The sequence below is a fragment of the Oncorhynchus gorbuscha genome, unplaced genomic scaffold, assembly GCF_021184085.1.
Source record: "Oncorhynchus gorbuscha isolate QuinsamMale2020 ecotype Even-year unplaced genomic scaffold, OgorEven_v1.0 Un_scaffold_687, whole genome shotgun sequence".
NCBI lineage: Eukaryota > Metazoa > Chordata > Actinopteri > Salmoniformes > Salmonidae > Oncorhynchus > Oncorhynchus gorbuscha.
Genome location: NW_025745763.1, coordinates 34911 through 44078, shown reverse-complemented (window position 1 = coordinate 44078; position 9168 = coordinate 34911).

Here is a 9168-nt window from a genome sequence, read left to right as displayed (position 1 = left end):
CTGTTTGTTCCCTCAGCACCATGGACCTGGTATTTGTTCCCTCAGCACCATGGACCTGGTATTTGTTCCCTCAGCACCGTGGACCTGGTGTTTGTTCCCTCAGCACCATGGACCTGGTGTTTGTTCCCTCAGCACCATGGACCTGGTGTTTGTTCCCTCAGCACCATGGACCTGGTATTTGTTCCCTCAGCACCATGGACCTGGTATTTGTTCCCTCAGCACCATGGACCTGGTATTTGTTCCCTCAGCACCATGGACCTGGTGTTTGTTCCCTCAGCACCATGGACCTGGTATTTGTTCCCTCAGCACCATGGACCTGGTGTTTGTTCCCTGTTCCCTCAGCACCATGGACCTGGTGTTTGTTCCCTGTTCCCTCAGCACCATGGACCTGGTGTTTGTTCCCTGTTCCCTCAGCACCATGGACCTGGTGTTTGTTCCCTCAGCACCATGGACCTGGTGTTTGTTCCCTCAGCACCATGGACCTGGTGTTTGTTCCCTCAGCACCATGGACCTGGTGTTTGTTCCCTCAGCACCATGGACCTGGTGTTTGTTCCCTCAGCACCATGGACCTGGTGTTTGTTCCCTCAGCACCATGGACCTGGTGTTTGTTCCCTCAGCACCATGGACCTGGTATTTGTTCCCTCAGCACCATGGACCTGGTGTTTGTTCCCTGTTCCCTCAGCACCATGGACCTGGTGTTTGTTCTCTCAGCACCATGGACCTGGTGTTTGTTCCCTCAGCACCATGGACCTGGTGTTTGTTCTCTCAGCACCATGGACCTGGTGTTTGTTCCCTCAGCACCATGGACCTGGTGTTTGTTCCCTGATCCCTCAGCACCATGGACCTGGTGTTTGTTCCCTCAGCACCATGGACCTGGTATTTGTTCCCTGTTCCCTCAGCACCATGGACCTGTTATTTGTTCCCTCAGCACCATGGACCTGCTGTTTGTTCTCTCAGCACCATGGACCTGGTATTTGTTCCCTCAGCACCATGGACCTGGTGTTTGTTCCCTGTTCCCTCAGCACCATGGACCTGGTGTTTGTTCCCTCAGCACCATGGACCTGGTGTTTGTTCTCCCCTCAGCACCATGGACCTGGTGTTTGTTCCCTCAGCACCATGGACCTGGTGTTTGTTCCCTCAGCACCATGGACCTGGTGTTTGTTCCCTGTTCCCTCAGCACCATGGACCTGCTGTTTGTTCCCTGTTCCCTCAGCACCATGGACCTGGTGTTTGTTCCCTCAGCACCATGGACCTGGTGTTTGTTCCCTGTTCCCTCAGCACCATGGACCTGGTGTTTGTTCCCTCAGCACCATGGACCTGGTGTTTGTTCCCTCAGCACCATGGACCTGGTGTTTGTTCCCTGTTCCCTCAGCACCATGGACCTGGTGTTTGTTCCCTGTTCCATCAGCACCATGGACCTGGTGTTTGTTCCCTGTTCCCTCAGCACCATGGACCTGGTGTTTGTTCCCTCAGCACCATGGACCTGGTGTTTGTTCCCTCAGCACCATGGACCTGGTGTTTTTCCCTCAGCACCATGGACCTGGTGTTTGTTCCCTGTTCCCTCAGCACCATGGACCTGGTGTTTGTTCCCTCAGCACCATGGACCTGGTGTTTGTTCCCTGTTCCCTCAGCACCATGGACCTGCTGTTTGTTCCCTGTTCCCTCAGCACCATGGACCTGGTGTTTGTTCCCTCAGCACCATGGACCTGGTGTTTGTTCCCTGTTCCCTCAGCACCATGGACCTGGTGTTTGTTCCCTCAGCACCATGGACCTGCTGTTTGTTCCCTCAGCACCATGGACCTGGTGTTTGTTCCCTCAGCACCATGGACCTGCTGTTTGTTCCCTCAGCACCATGGACCTGGTGTTTGTTCCCTCAGCACCATGGACCTGCTGTTTGTGTGTGTTGATATTAGTTTATAGTAATGTGCGTGTTGATATCAGTTTATAGTAATGTGCGTGTTGATATCAGTTTATAGTAATGTGTGTGTTGATATCAGTTTATAGTAATGTGTTGATATCAGTTTATAGTAATGTGTGTGTTGATATCAGTTTATAGTAATGTGCGTGTTGATATCAGTTTATAGTAATGTGCGTGTTGATATCAGTTTATAGTAATGTGCGTGTTGATATCAGTTTATAGTAATGTGTGTGTTGATATTTTGTTACTGGCTGTTTGTGTTTCAGTCTTTGTTTACGTTCCGTTGTTTCTTTCTGCGGAGCTTCACAAGCTGCATGATCGTTGGTCATTAGCAAGAGGGTGGTAACTGAACATTAACAGAGATAAATATACACACAGTCTGTCACGTTCTGACCTTTATTTCCTTTGTTTTGTCATTATTTAGTATGGTCAGGGCGTGAGTTGGGTGGGCAGTCTGTTTGTAGAAAACTCTCTCTCTCTCTCTCTCTCTCTCTCTCTCTCTCTCTCTCTCTCTCTCTCTCTCTCTCTCTCTCTCTCTCTCTCTCTCTCTCTCTCTCTCTCTTCTCTCTCTCTCTCTCTCAAACATTCAAGGGCTTTTTTGACATGGGAAACATATGTTAACATTGCCAAAGCAAGTGAAGTAGATAATATACAGAAGTGAAATAAACAATATAAAATTAACAGTAACTTCTAAAATAATGAAAGACATTTAAAATGTCATATTCTGTCTATACACAGTGTTGTAATGCAGTACAAATAGGGAAAATAAATACACATAAATATGGGTTGTATTTACAATGGTGTTTGTTCTTCACTGGTTGCCCTTTTCTTGTGGCAACAGGTCACAAATCTTGCTGCTGTGATGGCACACTGTGGAATTTCACCGCGTAGATATGGGAGATTATCAAAATTGGATTAGTTTTCAAATTCTTTGTGGGTCTATGTAATCTGAGGGAAATATGTGTCTCTAATATGGTCATACATTTGATAGGAGGTTAGGATGTGCAGCTCAGTTTCCACCTCATTTTGTGGGCAGTGTGCACATACGGTCTTCTCTTGAGAGCCAGGTCTGTCTATGGCGGCCTTTCTCAATAGCAAGGCTCTGCTGACTAAGTCTGTACATAGGCAAAGATTTCCTTAATTTTGGGTCAGTCACAGTGGTCAGGTATTCTGCCACTGTGTACTCTCTGTTTAGGGTCAGTCACAGTGGTCAGGTATTCTGCCACTCTCTGTTTAGGGTCAGTCACAGTGGTCAGGTATTCTGCCACTCTCTGTTTAGGGTCAGTCACAGTGGTCAGGTATTCTGCCACTGTGTCCTCTCTGTTTAGGGTCAGTCACAGTGGTCAGGTATTCTGCCACTCTCTGTTTAGGGTCAGTCACAGTGGTCAGGTATTCTGCCACTGTGTCCTCTCTGTTTAGGGTCAGTCACAGTGGTCAGGTATTCTGCCACTCTCTGTTTAGGGTCAGTCACAGTGGTCAGGTATTCTGCCACTCTCTGTTTAGGGCCAGTCACAGTGGTCAGGTATTCTGCCACTGTGTACTCTCTGTTTAGGGTCAGTCACAGTGGTCAGGTATTCTGCCACTGTGTACTCTCTGTTTAGGGTCAGTCACAGTGGTCAGGTATTCTGCCACTCTCTGTTTAGGGTCAGTCACAGTGGTCAGGTATTCTGGCACTGTGTCCTCTCTGTTTAGGGTCAGGCACAGTGGTCAGGTATTCTGCCACTGTGTTACTCTCTGTTTAGGGTCAGTCACAGTGGTCAGGTATTCTGCCACTCTCTGTTTATGGTCAGTCACAGTGGTCAGGTATTCTGCCACTGTGTACTCTCTGTTTAGGGTCAGTCACAGTGGTCAGGTATTCTGCCACTCTCTGTTTATGGTCAGTCACAGTGGTCAGGTATTCTGCCACTGTGTACTCTCTGTTTAGGGTCAGTCACAGTGGTCAGGTATTCTGCCACTCTCTGTTTAGGGCCAGTCACAGTGGTCAGGTATTCTGCCACTCTCTGTTTAGGGTCAGTCACAGTGGTCAGGTATTCTGCCACTCTCTGTTTAGGGTCAGTCACAGTGGTCAGGTATTCTGCCACTGTGTACTCTCTGTTTAGGGTCAGTCACAGTGGTCAGGTATTCTGCCACTGTGTACTCTCTGTTTAGGGTCAGTCACAGTGGTCAGGTATTCTGCCACTCTCTGTTTAGGATCAGTCACAGTGGTCAGGTATTCTGCCACTCTCTGTTTAGGGTCAGTCACAGTGGTCAGGTATTCTACCACTCTCTGTTTAGGGTCAGTCACAGTGGTCAGGTATTCTGCCACTGTGTACTCTCTGTTTAGGGTCAGTCACAGTGGTCAGGTATTCTGCCACTGTGTACTCTCTGTTTAGGGTCAGTCACAGTGGTCTGGTATTCTGCCACTGTGTACTCTCTGTTTAGGGCCAATCACAGTGGTCAGGTATTCTGCCACTCTCTGTTTAGGGTCAGTCACAGTGGTCAGGTATTCTGCCACTCTCTGTTTAGGGTCAGTCACAGTGGTCAGGTATTCTGCCACTGTGTACTCTCTGTTTAGGGTCAGTCACAGTGGTCAGGTATTCTGCCACTCTCTGTTTAGGGTCAGTCACAGTGGTCAGGTATTCTGCCACTCTCTGTTTAGGGTCAGTCACAGTGGTCAGGTATTCTGCCACTGTGTACTCTCTGTTTAGGGTCAGTCACAGTGGTCAGGTATTCTGCCACTGTGTACTCTCTGTTTAGGGTCAGTCACAGTGGTCAGGTATTCTGCCACTGTGTACTCTCTGTTTAGGGTCAGTCACAGTGGTCAGGTATTCTGCCACTCTCTGTTTAGGGTCAGTCACAGTGGTCAGGTATTCTGCCACTGTGTCTCTCTGTTTAGGGTCAGTCACAGTGGTCAGGTATTCTGCCACTGTGTACTCTCTGTTTAGGGTCAGTCACAGTGGTCAGGTATTCTGCCACTGTGTACTCTCTGTTTAGGGTCAGTCACAGTGGTCAGGTATTCTGCCACTCTCTGTTTAGGGTCAGTCACAGTGGTCAGGTATTCTGCCACTGTGTCCTCTCTGTTTAGGGTCAGTCACAGTGGTCAGGTATTCTGCCACTGTGTACTCTCTGTTTAGGGTCAGTCACAGTGGTCAGGTATTCTGCCACTGTGTACTCTCTGTTTAGGGTCAGTCACAGTGGTCAGGTATTCTGCCACTGTGTACTCTCTGTTTAGGGTCAGTCACAGTGGTCAGGTATTCTGCCACTGTGTACTCTCTGTTTAGGGTCAGTCACAGTGGTCAGGTATTCTGCCACTGTGTACTCTCTGTTTAGAGTCAGTCACAGTGGTCAGGTATTCTGCCACTCTCTGTTTAGGGTCAGTCACAGTGGTCAGGTATTCTGCCACTCTGTACTGTTTAGGGTCAGTCACAGTGGTCAGGTATTCTGCCACTGTTTAGGGTCAGTCACAGTGGTCAGGTATTCTGCCACTCTCAGTTTAGGGCCAGTCACAGTGGTCAGGTATTCTGCCACTGTGTACTCTCTGTTTAGGGCCAGTCACAGTGGTCAGGTATTCTGCCACTGTGTACTCTCTGTTTAGGGCCAGTCACAGTGGTCAGGTATTCTGCCACTGTGTACTCTCTGTTTAGGGCCAATCACAGTGGTCAGGTATTCTGCCACTGTGTACTCTCTGTTTAGAGTCAGTCACAGTGGTCAGGTATTCTGCCACTGTGTACTCTCTGTTTAGAGTCAGTCACAGTGGTCAGGTATTCTGCCACTCTCTGTTTAGGGCTTCCTTTTAGGTGGTTGTAGAATTTAACGGCTCTTCTCTGGATTCCTATAATTGGCGGGTATCGGCCTAATTCTGCTCTGCATTATTTGGTGTTTTAGGTTGTACACGGAGGATATTCTTTGGTATCAATTTGGTGTTTGTCCCATTTTGTGAATTCTTGGTTAGTGAGCGGACCCCAGACCTCACAACCATAAAGGGCAATGGGTTCTATAACTGATTCAAGTATTTTTTTGGGCCAGATCCTAATTGGTATGTCAAATTTTACGTTCCTTTTGATGACATAGAGGGCCCTTCTTGCCTTGTCTCTCAGATCGTTCACAGCTTTGTTGAAGTTACCTGTGGCGCTGATGTTTAGGCCGAGGTATGTATAATTGTTTGTGTGCTCTAGGGCAACGGTGTCAAGATGGAATTTGTATTTGTGGTCCTGGCAACTGGACCATTTTTGGAACACATTCTTTTTTTTTATCTTCCAGAGATTTACTGTCAGGGCCCAGGTCTGACATTATCTGTGCATAAGATCTAGGTGCTGCTGTAGTCCCTCCTTGGTTGGGGACAGAAGCACCAGATCATCAGCAAACAGTAGACATTTGACCTTAGATTCCAGCAGGGTGAGGCCGGGTACTGCAGACTGTTCTAGTGCCCTCGCCAATTCGTTGATATATATGTTGAGGAGGGTGGGGCTTAAGCTGCATCCCTGTCTCACCCCACAGCACTTTAGAAATAAATGTGTTTTTTTTGCCAATTTTACCAGCACACTTGTTATTTGTGTACATGGATTTTATAATGTTGTATGTTTTTCCCCCAACACCACTTTCCATCCATTTGTATAGCAGACCCTAATGCCAAACTGAGTAGAAAGCTTTTTTGAAATCAACAAAGCATGAGAAGACTTTGCCTTTGCTTTGGTTTGTTTGTTTGTCCATTAGGGTGTGCAGAGTGAATACGTGATCTGTCGTACAGTCATTTGTTAAAAAGCCAAATTGAAATATGATCAGTACATTGTTTTCACTGAGGAAATGTAGGAGTCTGCTGTTAATGATAATGCAGAGGATTTTCCCAAGGTGGCTGTTGACGCATATCCCACGGTAGTTATTGGGGTCGCATTTCTCTTCACTTCTGTGGATTGGGGTGATCAGTCCTTGGTTCCATGTATTGGGGAAGATGCCAGAGCTGAGAATGATGTTAAAGAGTTTTAGTACAGCCAATTGGAATTTGTGGTCTGTATATTTTATAATTTCACTGAGGAAACCATCAACACCACAGGCCTTTTTGAGTTGGAGGGTTTTTATTTTGTCCTGTGGTTCATTCAAGGTAATTGGAGAATCCATTGGGTTCTGGAATCCAGTTTGTTCTGGAATCCAGTGGGTTCTGGAATCCAGTTTGTTCTGGAATCCAGTGGGTTCTGGAATCCAGTTTGTTCTGGAATCCATTGGGTTCTGGAATCCAGTGGGTTCTGGAATCCAGTTTGTTCTGGAATCCAGTGGGTTCTGGAATCCAGTTTGTTCTGGTCTTTAATAGTTGATTCTAAGATTTGTATTTGACCATGTATATGTTTTTGCTGTTTGTTCTTTGTTATAGAGCCAATCAGATTGGAGAAGTGGTTTATCCATACTTCTCTGGTTAGGATAGATACCTCTACATGTTGCATGTTGTTGTTTTCCAGTTTTCCCCAGAAGTGGTTAGAGTCTATTGATTCTTCAGATACATTGAGCTGATTTAATTTAATTCAAGTAGTGTGATTTTGCTGTGATCTGATAAGGGTGTCAGTGGGCTGACTGTGAACGCTCTGAGAGATTCTGGGTTGAGGTCAGTGATAACCAGACCTCTGTCTAGGTCTCTCTCCCTCCCCACTGTGAATGCTCTGAGAGATTCTGGGTTGAGGTCAGTGATAACCAGACCACCAGACCTGTGTCTAGGTCTCTCTCCCTCCCCACTGTGAATGCTCTGAGAGATTCTGGGTTGAGGTCAGTGATAACCAGACCACCAGACCTGTGTCTAGGTCTCTCTCCCTCCCCACTGTGAATGCTCTGAGAGATTCTGGGTTGAGGTCAGTTATAACCAGACCACCAGACCTGTGTCTAGGTCTCTCTCCCTCCCCACTGTGAATGCTTTTGTGTGTCCTCAGTGGATGTGTGGGTGCTATTAGGTGGGGGTGGGGGTTGTCAAGAGGGCTATCAGGGGAGCTGACATGGGGGCTATTAAGTGGGGGTGGGGTGTGTGGCATTGGTGGGTCCTGTGTTGTCTGTCCCATTGTGGTGTTGAGGTTGTGGTCCAGGCCTGAGGTGGGCTGTTCTGCTGGCTTCCCTGGGGGAGCGTGGTGCTCTCTGTCACACCTCAGTTTTCTCACCTCTTAACTCACTGTCATGTGTGCCTCTTTAAGTTCTCTCACCTCAGTCTGTAGAGCAGCCAGCTCTCTCAGACAGCCGTCTATCTCCACCTTCTGCCCTTCGGGGTCTTGTTGGGGGGGTGTTGTTGTGCTGGTCTGTTTTGTGAGTTTGTTCTGTTTGTATTGTGTGGACCAGCTCTCTGAGCTCCACCATGTCTCTCTCCAGCTCTCTGAGCTCCACCATGTCACTCTCCAGCTCTCTGAGCTCCACTATGTCTCTCTCCAGCTCTCTGAGCTCCACTATGTCACTCTCCAGCTCTTTGAGCTCCACCATGTCACTCTCCAGCTCTCTGAGCTCCACAATGTCTCTCTCCAGCTCTCTGAGCTCCACTATGTCTCTCTCCAGCTCTCTGAGCTCCACCATGTCTCTCTCCAGCTCTCTGAGCTCCACTATGTCTCTCTGCAGCTCTCTGAGCTCCACCATGTCTCTCTCAAGCTCTCTGAGCTCCACTATGTCTCTCTCCAGCTCTCTGAGCTCCACCATGTCACTCTCCAGCTCTCTGAGCTCCACCATGTCTCTCTCCAGCTCTCTGAGCTCCACCATGTCTCTCTCCAGCTCTCTGAGCTCCACTATGTCTCTCTCCAGCTCTCTGAGCTCCACTATGTCTCTCTCCAGCTCTCTGAGCTCCACCATGTAGCTCCCTGAGCTCCACTATGTCTCTCTCCAGCTCTCTGAGCTCCACCATGTCTCTCTCCAGCTCTCTGAGCTCCACCATGTCTCTCTCCAGCTCTCTGAGCTCCACTATGTCTCTCTCCAGCTCTCTGAGCTCCATCATGTCTCTCTCCAGCTCTCTGAGCTCCACCATGTCTCTCTCCAGCTCTCTGAGCTCCACTATGTCTCTCTCCAGCTCTCTGAGCTCCACCATGTAGCTCCCTGAGCTCCACTATGTCTCTCTCCAGCTCTCTGAGCTCCACCATGTCTCTCTGCAGCTCTCTGAGCTCCACCATGTCTCTCTCCAGCTCTCTGAGCTCCACCATGTCTCTCTCCAGCTCTCTGAGCTCCACCATGTCTCTCTCCAGCTCTCTGAGTTCCACCATGTCTCTCTCCAGCTCTCTGAGCTCCACCATGTCACTCTCCAGCTCTCTGAGCTCCACCAT